The following is a 17,762-nucleotide window of genomic DNA, read 5'->3' on the forward strand; positions in this document are numbered from 1 at the left end:
TGTCTACACAGGCTAACACTGCCCGGGACCTAAGTATCAGGCTCCTCTCTCCCTCCTGCCCTACATCCAACCTGTCACCAAACTCTACTCTGTTAGAAGCAAATGTAATTAATGGCAGTAACACCCCTCAGGCAATGGAGGGTGCCCCCCCCAACAGGGGACAGCTGCTGGCTATAACCCCCTATGCATCAATAACAGTTTCTGTGTTTTAGGGTGAACACCCCAAAGACACTGCCTTCCTTTTCACATACAAAAAAGGAAAAGAGGAATTTGACAACTGGAATCATCAGGTGGGTCCCTCCCACTCTCCTTTGAGGCCTTAAAGGCTAGGTAGTCCTATTCCCATAAAATTGGGTCAGCATTGTTATTCTTTAGTAAAACAAAGGTTTGGCCACAAAAGAGAAATTTGGAATCCAATTTCATCAATACCCAATTATCCCAAGAAAACCAAGCAGTGGGCGCTTAGTTTTGGGTCTGGGGAAATTTAGGACAGCACGAAGCCTGTCTGGACCTTGGTGTAGCCTGCGTTCGGTATCAGATGCTCTAAATAAGGAAACTGGGTTTGGATAAATGGCAATTTTCCTGGGTGATCTCTTGTCTCTTTAGGGGCTAAAAGCTTTAGCAAGTGGATGCTGTCTCCCTGTGAGGAGGCTTGAGGAGAGCAAAGAAGCAAATCCTCCACATGGGGCAGCCAAACAGAACCCGAGCAATTCTACCACCCAGATCAGCCTACAGGATTTGCGAGGAATACCAAGGCGCTCAGTAAAATCCTGGGGCATTACTGTCCAGGTGAATTGTCTTCCCACAGGAAGGCAAAAAGGTCAGCGAGCTTCATCAACTGGAACAGTAAAGAAAGCACTGCACAGGGAGTTCCCATCGTGGCTCAGCAGTAATGAACCCGACTAGTCCGTGAGGACTCGGGTTCGATCCCTGGCCTCAAGCTCAGTGGGTTAAGGATCCAGCATTGCCATGAGCTGTGGTGTAGGTCACAGATGCGGCTTGGGTCTGGCATGGCTGTGGCTATGGTGAAGGCTGGCAGCTGTAGCTCTGATTAGACCCCAAACCTGAGAACTTCCATATGCTGCAGGTGTGGCCCTAAAAAGACCAAAAAAAGAAAAAAGAAAGCCCTGCACAAATCATTACAGTAAAGAATGCGTGATGCCAGTAACGGGTGAGGCGCAGGGACAACAGGGTGTGGAGGGGAACGGGGTGGATCGTTGCTCAGAATCTCGGACAAGCCTCCACCCGTGGCCCTTAGGTTTTCTCACCAGCAAAATGGGCGAGTTACAGGGCCGAGTATGAGGGACAATGAGACCGCGAGCCTCGTAATCTCCCGTGAGGGGCTTTCTGCCTCGAAGGGCTTTTCTACTTACAGGCATGACTGATTCTGGGAAGAAGTGCTGTGGGATCTGCTTGAATCTTGAGCGGGGTGGGGGGGGGGGTGCTGTGAATTTTGCCCCTAACAGATGGAGCCTTTACCATAAGGGGGGTGGTGGCTGATTCAGTAGGACAAGCAATTTCTGTTTCTAGAATCAGCTGTAGTACTCCCAGAGATGGAGCAAATAGAAGATGCCCAAGCGTCATGCAATCCACCTGATGGGCTTCTTTGACGGCTGCTATCAAGTTCGAGAATTCTCTCTCCCTTGGGGGGAAAGAGACAGGCATTTCTCTGAGAAATGGAGGGGCTGAGGAGCTAAAGGGAAAAGTGTGCGTCTTGCAAAAGGCCTTGGACAAAGGGGGCCAGAGACAGGACCCTCGTGAGGTTCATGAGAGACCCCACTCTTTGAACGGGGTCAGTTCTCCGAGGCAGGGGCTGCTTTGTAGCCGTGGGGCTGCGCACCGAGAGGGCAGCTCTGGCGTCCAGAGCAAGTGATTCATCTGGAGAAGGGCCCCAAGCCAGTTAAGAGGGGACACTGGGAGGGGCCCTCATCGTTCCTCAGAGCCGAGTCACTGGGAGCTGAGAGGACCCTGGAAAGGCTGATAGAGGCTGGAGGCGCCAGAAGCACTGACGTTTGTAACCTCTGTTTCAGTGGGCTGGCTCTCTGCAGTGAACTAGGAGTGTTTGGGTTTTGCTCAGGGGCTTTGTTCGCTGGGCTGAGGATGAAGAGTTTGAGTGGCCTTCCTTTGAGGTGACCCACTGCAGGTGTTGGGGGGCTGGTTTGCCAGATGGACTAAATCTGGAGTGGATTCAGTTTCCCACCCCATCCCAGTCCCTTTTTACTAGAAGGAAATGGCCCTGTTTCAGCCCATTAATAGTTAAAAGGCACCCAGGTGGAATCAATAGCTAAAGACCAGAATTTTTTATCTGAAGTGGATTTGCCGTGGTCATGAACAGGTGCATCAGAAGTTGGGGGCGAGCCTGAATTTGGTTCCAATCCACAGGCTTTGGAAAAGCCCTAGAAACTGACTGATGGCCTGAATCTGATCATATAACAAGTAGGCGAGCTGGTCTTCTGGTTGTAATTCTGGAGATGTTCCAGAGATTTCCCTAGTTTGTGGTTTTCATCCCCAGCGATGGGCCCGGCCTCACTGACAAGCGTGTGAAGCAGCTGATCTAAGTCAGAGAAACCAGACGGATAGGTTTCAATGACTGTGTTCGATGCCTCAGCAAATCTGTGAGGCGTTTTAGGTACTTGGGGAAAACCCTTTGACTGGGGCTCACAGTTCAGCTTTAGTCCAGGAGTATAAGAAATTAAGGGTTTAGCCCCTGGGTCCTCAAAAGGCTTCATTTCAAAGGGACGGGTTCTGACACGTTTAGAGGAAAGGGGAGCAGGGAGAGTTTCAGAGAAAAGGGGGGTTGGGGCGAAGAAGGAGTGCGGGCAAACTGAGGCTGAGGAGGTTTGGCAGCCTGGCCAGGAAGGAGGAAGATGGTGCTCGAGGCGGAGCCCAAGACAAGCCAAAGGAAGAGGAGCCTGAGGCTTCGGGAGCCAGTTTATCTTTAATTGTCTGTTTGCCTCAGTTCATCTTAAATTCTTATTTTGCAGGAGGCAATTTTAGACTCCTGAGAACATTTGGAAAGCTCAAAATACCACCAGAAGTAGGTGTTCCATTCAGTTCTGGAACTTATAGGGCTGGTTGTCCAATTCAGTTTTAAGAAAAGTAAGTTTGGGGACTTTAAAAGTTCCCCATAATGGCCATTGAGAGTCTAAATTTGGTCGGGCCTGTCCATTTAGTTAGAAATGAGCATGAGGAAGGACCACAATTTAAAAAAAAAATTTTTTTTTTTACATTATTTACTCATATGGAGTTCCCGTCGTGGCGCAGTGGTTAACGAATCCGACTAGGAACCATGAGGTTGCGGGTTCGGTCCCTGCCCTTGCTCAGTGGGTTAACGATCCGGCGTTGCCGTGAGCTGTGGTGTAGGTCGCAGACGCGGCTCGGATCCCGCGTTGCTGTGGCTCTGGTGTAGGCTGGTGGCTACAGCTCCGATTTGACCCCTAGCCTGGGAACCTCCATATGCCGCGGGAGCGGCCCAAGAAATGGCAAAAAGACAAAAAAAACAAAAAACAAACAAAAAAAACCCAAAAAACATTATTTACTCATGTTTGCTTTTTAGGGTCACACCCAAGGCATATGGAGGTTCCCAGGCTACGTGTCAAACTGGAGTTGTAGCCGCCGGCCTACACCACAGCCACGCCAGATCTGAGCTGCGTCTGCGACCTAGACCACAGCTCACGGCAACGCCAGATCCTTAACCCACTGAGCGAGGCCAGGGACTGAACCCGCGAAGGGAACTCCCACTGAGCCACGAAGGGAGCTCCCATGTATTTGTTTTTTAGAGTATAGTTGATTTACAATGTTGTGCCAATGCTGCTGTACAGCAGAGTGACCGGGTCACACATACATACATATATGCATATACGTTCCCCTTCTTATACTGTCTCCCTTCACGTTCTATCCCAAGAGACTGCACAGAGTTCCCTGTGCTGTACAGTAGGACCTCATTGCTTTTCCATTCTAAATGGAAGAGTTTGCATCCACCAACCTCAAACATTAGTATCTGACAAATATTGGGAGGCTATCAGTAGGGAGGAGAGGCCCCCTCAAGGTACTCAGATAATTGCGACCCCTCTCTCAGAAGTATTCTCTGTTTGTTTGAGGGGGAGGGTAAGAGAAGAAGTTTCAAGGAGCCCCAACATCTCAAATAGTTTTCGGGCCTCATCCCAGCCCGTTCAAGAGGGCAGGCTGGTCCCAGAGGAGCCAGGTGAAGGCTCTTTAGCCCGGTTCCCTAGAACAAGCCCTGTTCCAAAGGGAAGGTCTGAAGAGGAGCCCATTCCCCTTGGAACTGTGTGGCCTCAAATCAGACCTAAGTGCCAAAAGCACCTGCATACAGAACAAGGCTTTAACCAGAAAGGACAAAACCTTAAACCACATCCGGAATAAAGCCCAGAGAGTTCAAAATGCAAAGAAGCTCAAATTCAGGAGTAACGCGTACCTTCAAAATCCGGAGTCTGTGAGAAAAACAGCGATTGACGATGAGCTGGTGTTCGGATACCAGCAGTTTGCTCACCAGCCCAGGAACCGTTGAGGGTCTTCTCTAGGCTCGGATGGGCCACCAAAGTGTCGCCCTAAAGCAAAAAAGACCTTTAGATATTCCCCAGTGAAGACAGGTTTTTTCGGGGATCAGCAGAAAACCACGATGCAAAATTTCAACCACAGCAGCCACACGCACCCCCCCCCCCAAAAAAAGAAAAAAAATCGGGGCAGGAGACGCTTTTATAGAGGGAAGAGGACGGTGGGCAGGCTTAGTATGCAGAGTCATGGCTTTTCATTGGCTGAGTCCTGATAGGAAAGAAGGGGAGTCTTTTTTTCTTCCGGTTTGGGCTCAGCTGTCCCACAGGCGCGAGAGCTCCCCCTGCTGGTCTCCCAACTCTATTTAATTTTTACCGAATGGATACCCCATATTTCATTTATCCATGGTGAGTTGGTGGCCATTAGAGTTGTTTTTACTTTTTGGCTACAATGAATAATGCTGCTGTGAACATTCCTGTGCAGGTTTTTGTGTGGACAGAACGTTCACTTCTTCTAGGTATCCCATCATGGCTCAAGAAATAAACCAGGAGTTCCCGTCGTGGCGCAGTGGTTAACGAATCCGACTAGGAACCATGAGGTTGCGGGTTCGGTCCCTGCCCTTGCCCAGTGGGTTAACGATCCGACGTTGCCATGAGCTGTGGTGTAGGTTGCAGACGCGGCTCGGATCCCGCGTTGTTGTGGCTCTGGCGTAGGCCGGTGGCTACAGCTCCGATTCGACCCCTAGCCTGGGAACCTCCATATGCCGCGGGAGCGGCCCAAGAAATAGCAAAAAGACAAAAAAAAAAAAGAAAGAAAGAAACCAGTGAATAAAATAATAAATTTGTAGGTTGCCCTGCCATCAAGCTTATCCTCTCAATCTACTCTCCAACCTAATATTAGAATCTATTAAACATGTAAATCTTTTAAGTAAGTTAGATCATCATGAGCCCATATTTAAAACTTTTCAGAGCTCCCTGGTGGCTCAGTGGGTTAAGGATCCTGCATTGTCACTGCTTCAGTGCAGGTTCGATCCCTGGTGCAGGAACTCCTGCATGCTGCAGGGCGTGGCCAAAAGTAAAAATAAGTAAATAAATAAACAAAACCTTTCAATCATTTTCCATTTTGCTGGGAGAAAAACACAAAAACCTCAGCACAGCCTCTAACCTTATGGCCCAGGGAGGAGGTGGTTGTAAATGCCCCTCTCTCTGTTTTCCGTCCTCAATTTTAGGTAAAGTGAAGCTAGAGGCCCCAGGGCTACTGGCAAGAGTAGTGGCCCTTGGTGCTTTCTTATCCATCTCCCTCACCCTGGCCTGGGGGCTTAGCCCGGAAGAGGAGGCTGCCCCCTCAGATTCCCTCTCTCTACAAGGTCCTGCCTGAAAAAACGATCACAGCCTGTCAGAGCCAAAAGGAGCCTTGGGGTGAGTCCAGTCCGGTGACTTCCCAGCTGTGCTCTGTGGAGACCCAGGGGAGGGGGGCGGTTGGGATGCAGAGCGTGAGCTGAGAGGACAAAAGGCTCTGTAGGCTGTGCTTCCTGCTAGCTTTCAGCTGAATCAATCCCCTGAACGAAAAAAAGCATTTGAGAACAAACAGACTGCATCCAACCCTCTTCATTGACAGACGAGGAAACAGAGGTTGAGGCGAGCCCAGCTCTTAACTTCTCCAAGCTGCTTCCAGCCCTGAGTGACCTGCGTGTCCCTGTGTCCCTGCTCCCAAGATGCCAGGAGCCAGGCCAGCACACTGGGAACTGGGAGCAGGAAAGGGAGCGGTTAAAAAGCGGAAGGACAAAATGCTCAGGAGAAAAGAAGGCGCGAGCTTTCCACCAAGAGGTAGTAATAGGCTGCCTGCGGGGGCTGGGGGACAAAGGGACAGGAAGAGGGATCGCTCACTAATGACTTGCACAGGCAGGAAGCGCAGCCTCCAGAAATGTCAGCACAGAGGGTGAGAAGAGGCTCATCACGTGACCAGGCTTTAAAAGTTGGGGGAGGGGCCCCAGAAATGAACGGGACGGGGAAGGGACCGAAAGGCGCGCGCGCGTGCGCGCACACGGCGCTCCCCCCGCCCCCAGGGGCTCCCCCGCTGGGAGCAGCAGCTGCTGGGATCCAGCTGCCCTTTTTCATGCCAATGAAGGAGCCGCGTGGCAGCCCCCGGGAGGGGTGTGTCTGCCCCTCCCGAGTTTGCAGCTCAGGCTGGGACCTCTGGGGACGGGATCTAAAGGCTCTAAAAAGACCGCCTCAGAGTTAAAAATCAAAAGTCACTCTTCTGATTCCAAAATGCTGCAGGAAGGTGTCGCTCTCTCAAAAGAGGTTTTCCATCAGAGGCGCCAGAGCGGTGCCCCCTGCCACCCGCTGTTCTAGAGCAGCCCATTTTCTTTCCCTTTGCACTGCCTCCTGCACAGGCCTCCGGCCCTGAAGTCACCCAACAGCCCTCCCACCAGCCAGGAATAGGTGTCATTGGGCCTGATGTTACTGCTTTTCAAACAAAGGAACCTAAACCTTGGCCGGTGCCGAGCCACCATTCCCCACCTTGAACCTGAGACAGTCACTCAGGTAAGAGCGAGGAGAGGAAGATGTGGAATAAAGCAGAGAATGTGAGCCGCAGAGCTCCCTGGTGGCTCACTGGGTTGGGGGTCTGGTGTTTCACTGCTGGGGTGTGAGTTCCAGCCCTGGCCTGGGAACTTCTGCATACCTAGGGCATGGCCAAAAAAAAAAAAAAAAAAAAGAGAGAGAAAGAAAGAAAAGAGAACGTGAGCCAAAGCTTCCCTTCAGGTCACTCTGCAACCTGTGGACCAAACCACTGTCTGTAAACTGCTCTGCCTCCAGTTTGGCGCTGTGTAGACATTTCCCTAGAAAAATGTCCCCGTTTACCTCTGAGCCTGCATCAGAACGGGGAGGTTGGGAAGGGAGATGAAATCAAAACATCTGCTGGCCATGGGAGCAGTACCCAGCCTTCTCTCTGTCCCAGAACACGCAAGCCAGGGATGCTTTTTCTGCTCTCCTGTAAAAACTGCATAGCGGCAAAGTCAACCCTGGATCCAGTTTATGAAAAGCCACATCTCAGTTCAATGTAATCCACATGAACATGGGACCCACTGCAGCCCAGTCCTAGCCTGGCACCACTTTCCAGGAAAATAATAGCCTGACATAAAAGTAGGATTGAAAGAGGCCCAAATCTGGAGGGAAATTTAAAGGGGAACTTTTTTTTTCTTAAAACACAGAAAGACATCTATAAAAGGTTATAATTCACCTCTCTCCCGCCTCAACCCCCACAGCCTTCACCAAAAGCCTCCCAAAGACCTTACTCATTCCATCGACCCCCACCCCCCCCAGCCCTTGTCTCCCCTCTTCTCCTCTCCATCAATTTAGCCTTCTGGCTCCAGTAATTTTCCTGGATTACTGGAAAATTACTTCTTAGCACCTGGATTCTGCACAAAGTTGGTCCTAGGACCCAGGCATCACTCTAACAGGGAGGCGGGAGGTGGCAGGAGGGGGAGGGAGGGTTCAAAGTTGACCCTGGAGGCTTGTGCTTCTCCCTGTCCATCTCTGTGGGGCTCCGCCTGGAAGGGAGGGGCTTGACTGGGACTCCAAGCGGGGCTGGGAGCCCTAATTCACTGTGGTCCTTTCTCCTCCCAGGGGCTCAGGATGTGCTCCTGGGCTGCTGAAGACACTCCCTGGGGGTTTCCTGCACATCTCTCTGCGAACCAGGGAGCGAAGACTTAATCCCTCCCTCTGTGTCCAGCCAGAGGAGGGAGCGTTCACTCATTTTATCCCCTTCCCAGGGGCTTCAGCCACTAAGCAGTTACAACCAGAGCCAGCGTGGGGGCAGCTCCAAACCCTGAAGGTCAGAGAAGCTGGGAGATGTGTCCCTGGGCCAATGCCATGGAAACTGCCACAGACACCCCCCTCCCCTGCCTCCTGACCAACCCTGGAGCTTCCTTGTGTTACCCCCTCCAAACCCTGTCATGGTGTGCCCTCTCAGGAGCTGTGATAATAAACCATCTTTTTCTTTTTTTCTTTTTTGGCTGCCCTGTGGCATATGGAGTTCCCAGGCTAGGGATCAGATCCTAGCAGCAGTGCAGCTGCGGCAACCCCAGATCCTCAGCCCGCTATGCCAGGCCAGGGATCCAACCTGCATCCCAGCACACCCAAGACACCGCCAGTCCCGTTGTGCCACAGTGGGAACTCCAAACCATCTTCTCAATGGTCAAGTCTCCTGACCTGTGGGCTGTAGTATATTCCAAATTTTCTATTAATACACTATTTTTAAATACAGCGGGGGAATTTCTCGACTCCATCGGTGGTGGAGGTCCAGCTTCGAGAGGGTGAGGGTGACCCCCAGGGGCACGCTGGTACCTGGGTCTGGCCTCTGCTTCCAGGAAGGTGGCCATGGTTTCCTCCTTTCCTTCGTCGGCCCTGATGAACTAGGACAAGAGTGAGAGTCCAGCCTGTCTGGTCTGTGATGAAATCCAAGGTTAATTTAATTCTTGGTTTTCAACTTTCTCGCTCTGACTTGACCCCATCACTTCTGATTTTCCAGACTTGGCTCTAGAACCTTCCTGGTGGAGGGAAAACGTTAGCAGCTGGTCAATCTGAATACGAACACAGGGTAGTCTGTCCTTTTTATCGACAGCAGTTACAAAAACCCTCTCCGAACCGCTGCTGTGCCCTGACCTGCTTTATCCTCTCCTGGACAGCCAGGGAGGGGAGAGTCCCCACCTCCAAAGCCAGGTCCTGGGTGGCCCGGAGTCAGCCAAAGCCTGGACCCCACATCCGACACAGACACGGTCCTTCTCTGCTTCGGCCATCAACATCCTTGACCTTAAGTTGACCCCTTTGGCTTATTTTTAGTATTGTCCCCAAGTTAACTGGACAGGCAGCTGCATGTGGCCCCCGTTTTGTCTGAAGGAATCGCACCCCTTTTCAGGGGCTCCCTGCGTTGTCTGCAGGAGGTCCCAGGGAGGGACCTATGTTCAGAGGGTCCTGCAGATAAAGGACCAGAAGCCTGTGTGGAAGCACAGGTGTGGATGAGACAGTGTAGGAGGAAATGTCCCAATAAAATGTAGAGAGGAGAGACCCCAGCCATGATGACTAAGCAAAGTCTAGCCAACTGCCCCAACCAGTCCTCCCCCATGCATCTGCTTCCGCATCTACTACCTTGCCTGACGTCACTCCAGTCCAACTAGCCAAGCTTGGACCCGGAAGACGTAGCCCATAAAAGCCTTGTGAAACCCTTCTTCCGGGCTCAGACTCTGGAGAGCGATCTCCTCTGAGCCCGCTGGGGTCATAAACCCGAGTTCTCCACCTCTCCGAGTGCTCGCTTGGTTTCTTGTGGGTAAAAGAGCTGATCCACTGCAGCCACAGAGCTGCTGGAGCTGGTAGCTACAGCCATGGGGCTGTCGCCAGAGCTGATACGCTGCAGCACATGGCGGCTGGGTATCTGCCGTAACAACAGGAGTGCCCAGGACGTGCCTTAAGCAGAGCTGTCCCACCTCAGGTTCTGAGAGCGGGTCCCATGACCTGCCATCCAGGGAAAATCCGAGAAGGGCTACGCGCACTTAGTGCACAATGTGACCAGTTAACCGCTCACCTCCGCCGGGAAAGCGAAGCCAGGGTGGCTCTGTCCTCCTGGGAACCGGCTGCTCCAGACCTCGTCTGAGTGTCCCTGCTGGGGCGGGGCGAGCAGGGGCCCGCGGGGCTGGGGGCGGGGCCTGTTGGGGGCGGGGCCTGCGGAGGGCGGTGGGAGGAGCAAGGGAAGAAATCCCCGGTAATCGCGTGAATGCCTGGTGCCAGGAGTCGGGGCTCTCACACTAGCTTGGGATTAATTATCGCACCGACTCCGAGAGGTGGTGGTGTTACCTCCACTTTCCAGACGGGGAAACTGAGCCTTAAAGAGTGTGAGGAATCTGCTGGATTTGCCGGAGTAAAGAGCATGTGGGGCAAATCAGACTTCCCATTGAGTCTGCCCTACTCCAGCGCCTGCGAGCTGCTCACAAGAGGTTGGCGCTCACACAACCAAATGGCAAGCCTCGGCCTCAAAGCAGGCAGACTATTTGTAAAGACACATTTTTAAGGGCCACACGTGCCACTTACGGAAGTTCCCGGGGTAGGGGTTGAATTGGAGCTGCATCTGCGACCTACACCGCAGCGAAGCAAGGCCGAATGGTTAACCCACTGAGCGAGGCCAGGGTCGAACCTGCATCCTCATGGATACTAGTGAGTTCTCAACCCGCTGAGCCACATGGGGAACTCCTGTAAACACGCTTTTGATGGGAGCCTTCTAAGGCAAGTGAGCCAAGGAGCCGTGGGAATGAGGCTTGGTTCTGGGGAGGGAGGAGAGATGCGGAGAAGAACCGGCAAAGGAAGATAAGACCCAATACACTTTTACACCGTGACCTGGGTTCGCTGCATGGCCGGACCAAAGGCGACAGTGACCCAGACCTGGCTCCGATACTGCCTGAGCCGGGTGCTGTCTCCACGCCATCCTCCCGGTTCCAAGTCCCCTTGGTTCAGTTAAAGGGTTTCAGATGGCCAACTGTCACCATATGCCACAGCCTCCCTTACCCCCCACCCCACCCCAGGCAGACCTTCTACGTGGGTGGGAAAGGTCTTGAGCAAAACTGGTCTCCATCGCAATGCCAGGATCTACTTAGAGATTCAGACTGTGGCTTCACTTCAGAGGGTTAGGGGGACAGGGCCAAAGGGGAGCCCCTGAAATGTAGCCTTGGGACACTGAAAGCCCTGTGCACCTGGCCAGATGGACCTACTGGTGTTACTCCCAGATCGGTGGTTCTTAAAATGCTTCATTCTAGGATCTCTGTGTCCCAACTCTTGGAGTTCCCGTCGGGTCTTGGAGTTCCCGTCGGGTCCTGGAGTTCCTGTTGTGGAGCAGCGGAAACAAATCCAGCATCCATGAGGGTGCAGGGTTGATCCTGGCCTTGCTCAGTGGGTTAAGGATCCGGCATTGCCATGACCTGTGGTGTAGGTTGCAGATGCAGCTTGGATCCCGAATTACTGTGGCTATGGCGTAGGCCAGTGGCTACAGCTCCGATTTGACCCCTAGCCTGGGAACCTCCATGTGCTGCAGGTGCCGCCCTAAAAAGACAAAAAGCAAAAAAACCCCAACTCTTACTACTGTTGCTTTTGTGGTTGATGAAGCACCTGGGGGCTTTGTTTGTGCAGGTTATATCCACTGACATCTACCTTAATAGCTATTAAAGCAGAAAAACCTGCTCCATGTGCCCTGGGTGAGCGCCACCCCCCGGCCGCCAAAATAAGAAAGCAAAAGAATCTAAAATATTTATTAATTGATTTTAGGAGAAAACAATTGCATTTTTTTTTCTTTTAAGGCTCGCACCTGCAGCACATGGAAGTTCCTAGGCTAGGGGTTGAATCAGAGCTGCAGTTGCCGGCCTAACCACAGCCACAGCAATGCCAGATCCAAGCTTTGTCTGTGATCTACACCACAGCTCACAGCAATACCGGATCCTGTTCCACTGAGCGAGGCCAGGGATCAAACTAGCGTCCTCATAGATACTAGTAGGATTTTAAACCTGCTGAGCCACAACGGGAACGCCCACAAGGACATGTTCACATGGAAAAATCCTCTATTTCCTAAAACGAGAACAAATTCATCCTGAAAGGTGTCAATGTTTTACATATTTGCACATCTTTTTAATAATTGGCTTAAAAGAATACAGCCAACTCTCGGATCCACATCTGCGTCCAGCCCACTGTGATCTGCAGGAGGTTGTGGAGGAAATCCAGCCGCACAGATGCACGCAGGCGAAAAGAGCTGAGTCTTCGGATGACTACAGGCCTTTGTCTTTGGTACCAAGTGGCCGAAACTCGGCTCGATGTAGCTTCTCTCTGGAGGCCACTGCGCTGAATCTGAGCCCTATCAGCAACCTCGTTCTGTTACATCGAAGGGGGCTCATCTCCTACTTTTTATGGATTTTTTTCCCACACACGATTTTTTTTTTTTTGGAGAGACAAATTGTTTTAATATGTCCTTTCATTTTACAGAGAAACTAAGCTTTATTTTAATTTTTTTTTCTTTTTGGCCACGCCGGGCATATGGCGTTCCCGGGCCTGGGATCAGATCTGAGCTGCAGTTGTGACCTGTGCCACAGCTGTGGCCATGCTGGATCCTTTAACCCAGTGCACAGGGCAGGGGATCCAACCTGCGTTCTGGCGCTGCAGACACTGCCTGGCCCGTTGTCTCACAGCAGAAACTACACTTTAAAGTTGAGAAGTAACCAACAAAGGGGTCTCTGGGTCTTAAACAAGGGACTTCAGGTGACTTATGGCTCCATTTTTTTCAGGAAGTATCCTTGTTTCTCTTTTAAATTGATGTGCAGTGGATGTACAATATTGTGTTAGTTTCAGGTGTGCGGCAAAGAGAGTCATATACATATGCTCTTTGTCAGACTCTTTCCCATGATGGGTTATTACAGGATGTTGAATAGAGCTCCCTGTAGTCTCAGTAAATCCTTGCCGTTGACCTATTTTACACAGGTGGTTCACACATGATTTCGTAACATCCTCAGTTGGTTGTTTGGAAAATACGGATATGCCGAGAAATGCAGATCTTCCAAATGTCGCCTCTGTCAAAAGTCGAATTTGTTTCCCTGCTGAGCTCATCAGAGACATCTGTCTGTAAGCGCTGGGAGGCCGCCACCCCCGTGTTGTCACACATAGTTCAAATGACAGTTTTCCTTCCACATTCAGGTTTCAGAATTGGCAACACATTCTTCCTGATGTTTTCCTTGAAGTCAGAGATTCGCATCAGTGATTTTCGAGAAAATGTCTACTGCCCGGCCAGCTGTGAATGGCCCATGATGTAATGGTTTAAGTTACACCGTTTCTTTTTTCTTTTTCTTTTTTTTTTGCCTTTTGTCTTTTTTAGGGCCTCACCTAGAGCATATGGAGGTTCCCAGGGTAGGGGTCTTAAACCCTTTCTTAACGTAAACGGGTTCCGCTCACAACCCTCTCCTAAGAGCTCTTGGGTGGTAAAGTGCTTTATGCGTATTTCCCAGTTTGTCACATAGACTATTAGAGGCCAGGTGCTCAGTGTTGAGATTTACTAAAATTGGTAACTTTTACTGGTTTATGTAGGATATTCTTTGTTTTTTTATGCTGTTTTGCACTGTGCTTTTTTTTTTTTTTTTTTGGCCGCGCTGTCAGCATGTGGAAGTTCCCAGGCCAGAGTTTGAGCCTAAGTCACAGCAACGACCTGAGCTGCTGCAGTGACAACACCAGATCCCGCTGAGCCACAAGAAAACTCCTTATGTGGGATTTTTCTTAAACGATGCTGGCGTGGTTTTACCCCCACTGCTTTGGGGCAGTGCAGATGTCTGCAAAGTGGCAAAGACAAGTAACGTCTTAATGTCGCTATGAAATAGTTTTGACTTCACATCCCCGCCCCCAAATGCTCAGTGGCACTGCTGCCCAGCCCTGCTGTCACTGAGAACCTGCAACATGCTTTAATCTAAAGGGGGAGCTCAAGGCCTACTCGTTGCCCCCCTCCCCGCTCAGTCCCAGTTTGGGGACCAAAGAGGTCCATGCGGGAGGGAGACCCGGGGGGCTCTAGCGGCTGAGCTCTGGGTCTCTCGCTCAGGACGACACCCCCAGTTGTCTTCATTCAGTGGTTCGGAGCCTCACTCTATATGTAGCTCCAAGGCAGTCATGTCTCCTTTGCTGCTCCTCCAGTTCCCCAAGATGCACGTCTGTTTGAGAGTTCCATCCCCCTGAAGGGTCCGACAGGCGCTCTCTACCCGGACAGGGGAGGAGGCTGGAGTCCAGTGAGACCCAGGGGGCTGTGCTTCTCTTTGCTCTAAGGACACTCTCACTCAGCTCGGGGCCGGAGCCGGGCGGCCGGTGGGGCTGCCACGCCACACACACACTGGTCCTGCCCAGCCTGGACTCTTCTGCCCTTTGCTGTTTTTGGGCTCTGGGTGTCTCAGCTTTAAGCATCCTTGGCCAGGGGGCTGGAGGGCACCCGGGGGGACCCAGAGCTCTGCCTGCCCTCTGCTGCTATCTTCTCCCTCCCTCCATTCCTCCGTCTTAGTCCCCGTTATTATTATTATTCCTGTTTCATCAGCGTCACCTCTGTTTTTACAGCCCCGAATCTTGGCAATATTCGAGTACATCAAATTGCTTTAAGGTCTGATGTTTATTTTCAGTTTCTCTCTCATTTTAATTTCCTTTGTTTGTTTCAGGTAAAAAAATGTCCTGCTTCTGGGAGTTCCCATTGTGGTGCAGTGGAAATGAAATCAACTAGGAACCATAAGGTTTCGGGTTCAACCCCTGGCCTCGCTCAGTGGGTTAAGGATCCAGCATTGCTGTGAGCTGTGGTGTAGGTCACAGATGCGGCTCAGCTCTGGTGTTGCTGTGGCTGTGGTGTAGGCTGGCGACTCCTACCCTGGGAACTTCCATATGCTGCGAGTGTGGCCCTAGAAAGACAAAAAGACAAAAAGACCAAAAAAAAAAAAACATTCCTGCTTCCACCTTGTTTTTCTTGATTTTTTCAATTAACTATTTTTAACTGGAAAAGTAATAAAAGCACATGATGAAAATGGCACGTGATAAGAGGGTATGCGATGACCTCTGTCTCCTGAGCCCTGTCTGCAGAGGCGATGGCGTTAACGCTGTCTTGTGCGTCTTTCTAGAAATCGTCTGTGCATGTGACAGGCATGCTCTTCCTCTTTATTGTACCAAGAGAAGCCATCCACACAGTTCCGGACCGGTTTGCCTTCTTCTTTTTTTTTTTTTGTCTTTTTGCTATTTCTTTGGGCTGCTCCCGCGGCATATGGAGGTTCCCAGGCTAGGGGTCGAATCGGACCTGTAGCCACCGGCCTACGCCAGAGCCACAGCAACACGGGATCCGAGCCACGTCTGCAACCTACACCGCAGCTCACGGCAACGTCGGATCGTTAACCCACTGAGCAAGGGCAGGGACCAAACCCGCAACCTCATGGTTCCTAGTTGGATTCGTTAACCACTGCGCCACGACGGGAACTCCTGGTTTGCCTTCTTAACCCCATATCTTGGAGGCTTTTTCATATCAGTGATTAAAGAGCTACCTCAATAATTGTAAGGGCTGCACCAAGAAGATAAATTATGGACATGCACAATGTTTTGAATCTATCTCCTTTTTCCCGAACATGCAGGATGTTTCTGGCCTTTTCCTGTGACAAATAGCATTTTGGTGAAATACACATATACACATGAGAGCCTGGGATCAAAGTCCAGAAGTAGAACCCTGAAGTTCTGGACATATCTTGTGCCTGTAGAGACATGTACATATTTGCCGTATTAGATTTACACGACATTTATGTGCAGAGAATTCATTCCTATCTTCTGTATAACAAGTGACTTCAAGTTTAGGAGTATAAACCCTATTTTAGTTTCTGAGTGCGAGGATTTGGGGAGTGGTTTCCACTCGTGGTTCTGACTCAGTTTCTCATGAGGCTGCAGTGAAGATGTTGGCTCGGGCTACAGTCATCTGAAAACTTAGATCCACTTCCAAGGTGTTGACATGCTGGGGAGCTGGTGCCGTTTGCTCCAGGAGGCTGCTTGAGTGTCCTCACAGCATGGCAGCTGGCTGCCCCTAGAGCATGTGACTTGGGAGAAACCAAGGGGAAAGCATGGTGTCCTCCGAAGTCACACGGTCACCCCCGTAACTTCCTGTTGGTACACAGGTCACGAGTTGGTACACAGGTCACCAGGAAGCAGGAGTCACTGAGGACTCTTTTGGATTCTGACTACTCTGTAGAGCAATTCTTAGATTTGCTTTGTGGACACACTTATATTCGGAAAAAGGAAAGATGACAAATTTTAATGAATTTAAGGTAGGCTGATACACACAAAGAAAGTGGTATTAAGACAAATCCAATGCCAGTTTGTAGCAAATGATCTATGTTGAGGAATTTCAACCATTGTAATAACGGAATGAAATAATTTTGAACACTAATACATAGCATGGGAGTTCCCGCTGTGGCTCAGCAGTAATGAATCTGTCTGGTATCCACGAGGAAGTGGGTTCAATCCCTGGCCTCACTCAGTGGGTTGAGGACCTGGCATTGCCCTGAGCAGTGGTACGCGGCTCTGATCTGACTTTGCTCTCTGTGGCTGTGGTGCAGGCCAGCAGCTACAGCTCCAATTGGACCCCTAGCCTGGGAACTTCCATATGCTGTGGGTGTGGCCCTCAAAAAAAAGAGACAAAACCCCCCATAATATGAAGGTTTACACTTCATATGAACTAGCATGTTGATTCTTGGCCACGTGAAGAATTTGGGAATAAATTAACCTTCACACATTAATGTCTCACAAAAACCCTGCACTCACCACAAGGTAAGGATCTGCTGAGTGTCATTTTTCCCTTTTGAATAGGATCGCAGGTGTCCACACTCTCATTTGCTTTAGACTCAGGCTCATATCTTCTGACCCGGGCCTTTGGTCTTCTGCTTATTGACAGGCAGGTGTTTGCCCTGTAACGCTGCTGTCTGTTGGCTCACATGCAGCAGGAGGTCCGCGTTGGGCTCTAGGACGTCAGAGTCTGGAGGAAAGGTAAACAGGTGGCAGTTCCTGCAGGAGAAACACAAGGCCAGGTGACACTGCTGGAGACAGGCACACAGGGTCATAAACACTGTCCAGCCAGCGCCCCCAACCCCTCGCGCCACACCGTGTCCCGTCCACTGTTTACTGTCCTGACTTCACAGAGCAGCGACAATTGATCACCACGGAGGACAAAGTTGGGAGTGCAGCGGTGTGACCACCGGAGGAAAATGCACCTGCTGGTGTCTCCTCAGGTCACAGGACAGAGGTCGTGCGACCTCTGGGCTTTGTTCTTGGGTGGCAGCCCTTTCCAGGCAGACTTTGGGATGTCAACACTGCCCATCTCGAAACTTTAGGTCTCACGTCCTTTAGTCACACACCGGCAAAGGGCTCCCAGGACAGAGAGCGTGGGTGATGGGAGGGTAAGGAAAAGACAGTGACTCGGTCCCCACGTCTAACGCGTACCTACTATGTGCAAAGCTTTCTATTTCCCAGAGCTGATGTCATGATCAGAGAAGCTGAGTATGTAAATATTTGCGTGTTGTTTGTCTCCCATTCCAACCCTGGACTGTGAGCTCCCAGAAGGCTGAGACTTGGGTCTGATTTGTTGCTGGCTGTGTCCCTGGCACCCAGAGCACGAGCATGGTGAGGTAATGAGCACAGGCCCGGCGCTAGCAGTCAATAACAGAGAATGGTTTC

General features: G+C 51.0%; 1 protein-coding gene across 1 annotated transcript in view; it reads right to left on the reverse strand.

Moving 5' to 3' along the window:
- The window catches only part of LYRM4 (LYR motif containing 4), a 182,571-nt gene that overhangs the window by 15,617 nt on the left and 149,192 nt on the right, over nucleotides 1-17,762 (reverse strand). Inside the window, exons 3-4 of the transcript XR_007136866.1 lie at nucleotides 16,854-17,093; nucleotides 4,436-4,568 (exon numbers count right to left, since the gene is read on the reverse strand). The gene's annotated coding sequence lies outside the window, so the exon portion shown is untranslated. The remainder of the gene's footprint in view (nucleotides 1-4,435; nucleotides 4,569-16,853; nucleotides 17,094-17,762) is intronic.

This window comes from Phacochoerus africanus, chromosome 9 (assembly GCF_016906955.1).
Source record: "Phacochoerus africanus isolate WHEZ1 chromosome 9, ROS_Pafr_v1, whole genome shotgun sequence".
Classification (NCBI taxonomy): domain Eukaryota; kingdom Metazoa; phylum Chordata; class Mammalia; order Artiodactyla; family Suidae; genus Phacochoerus; species Phacochoerus africanus.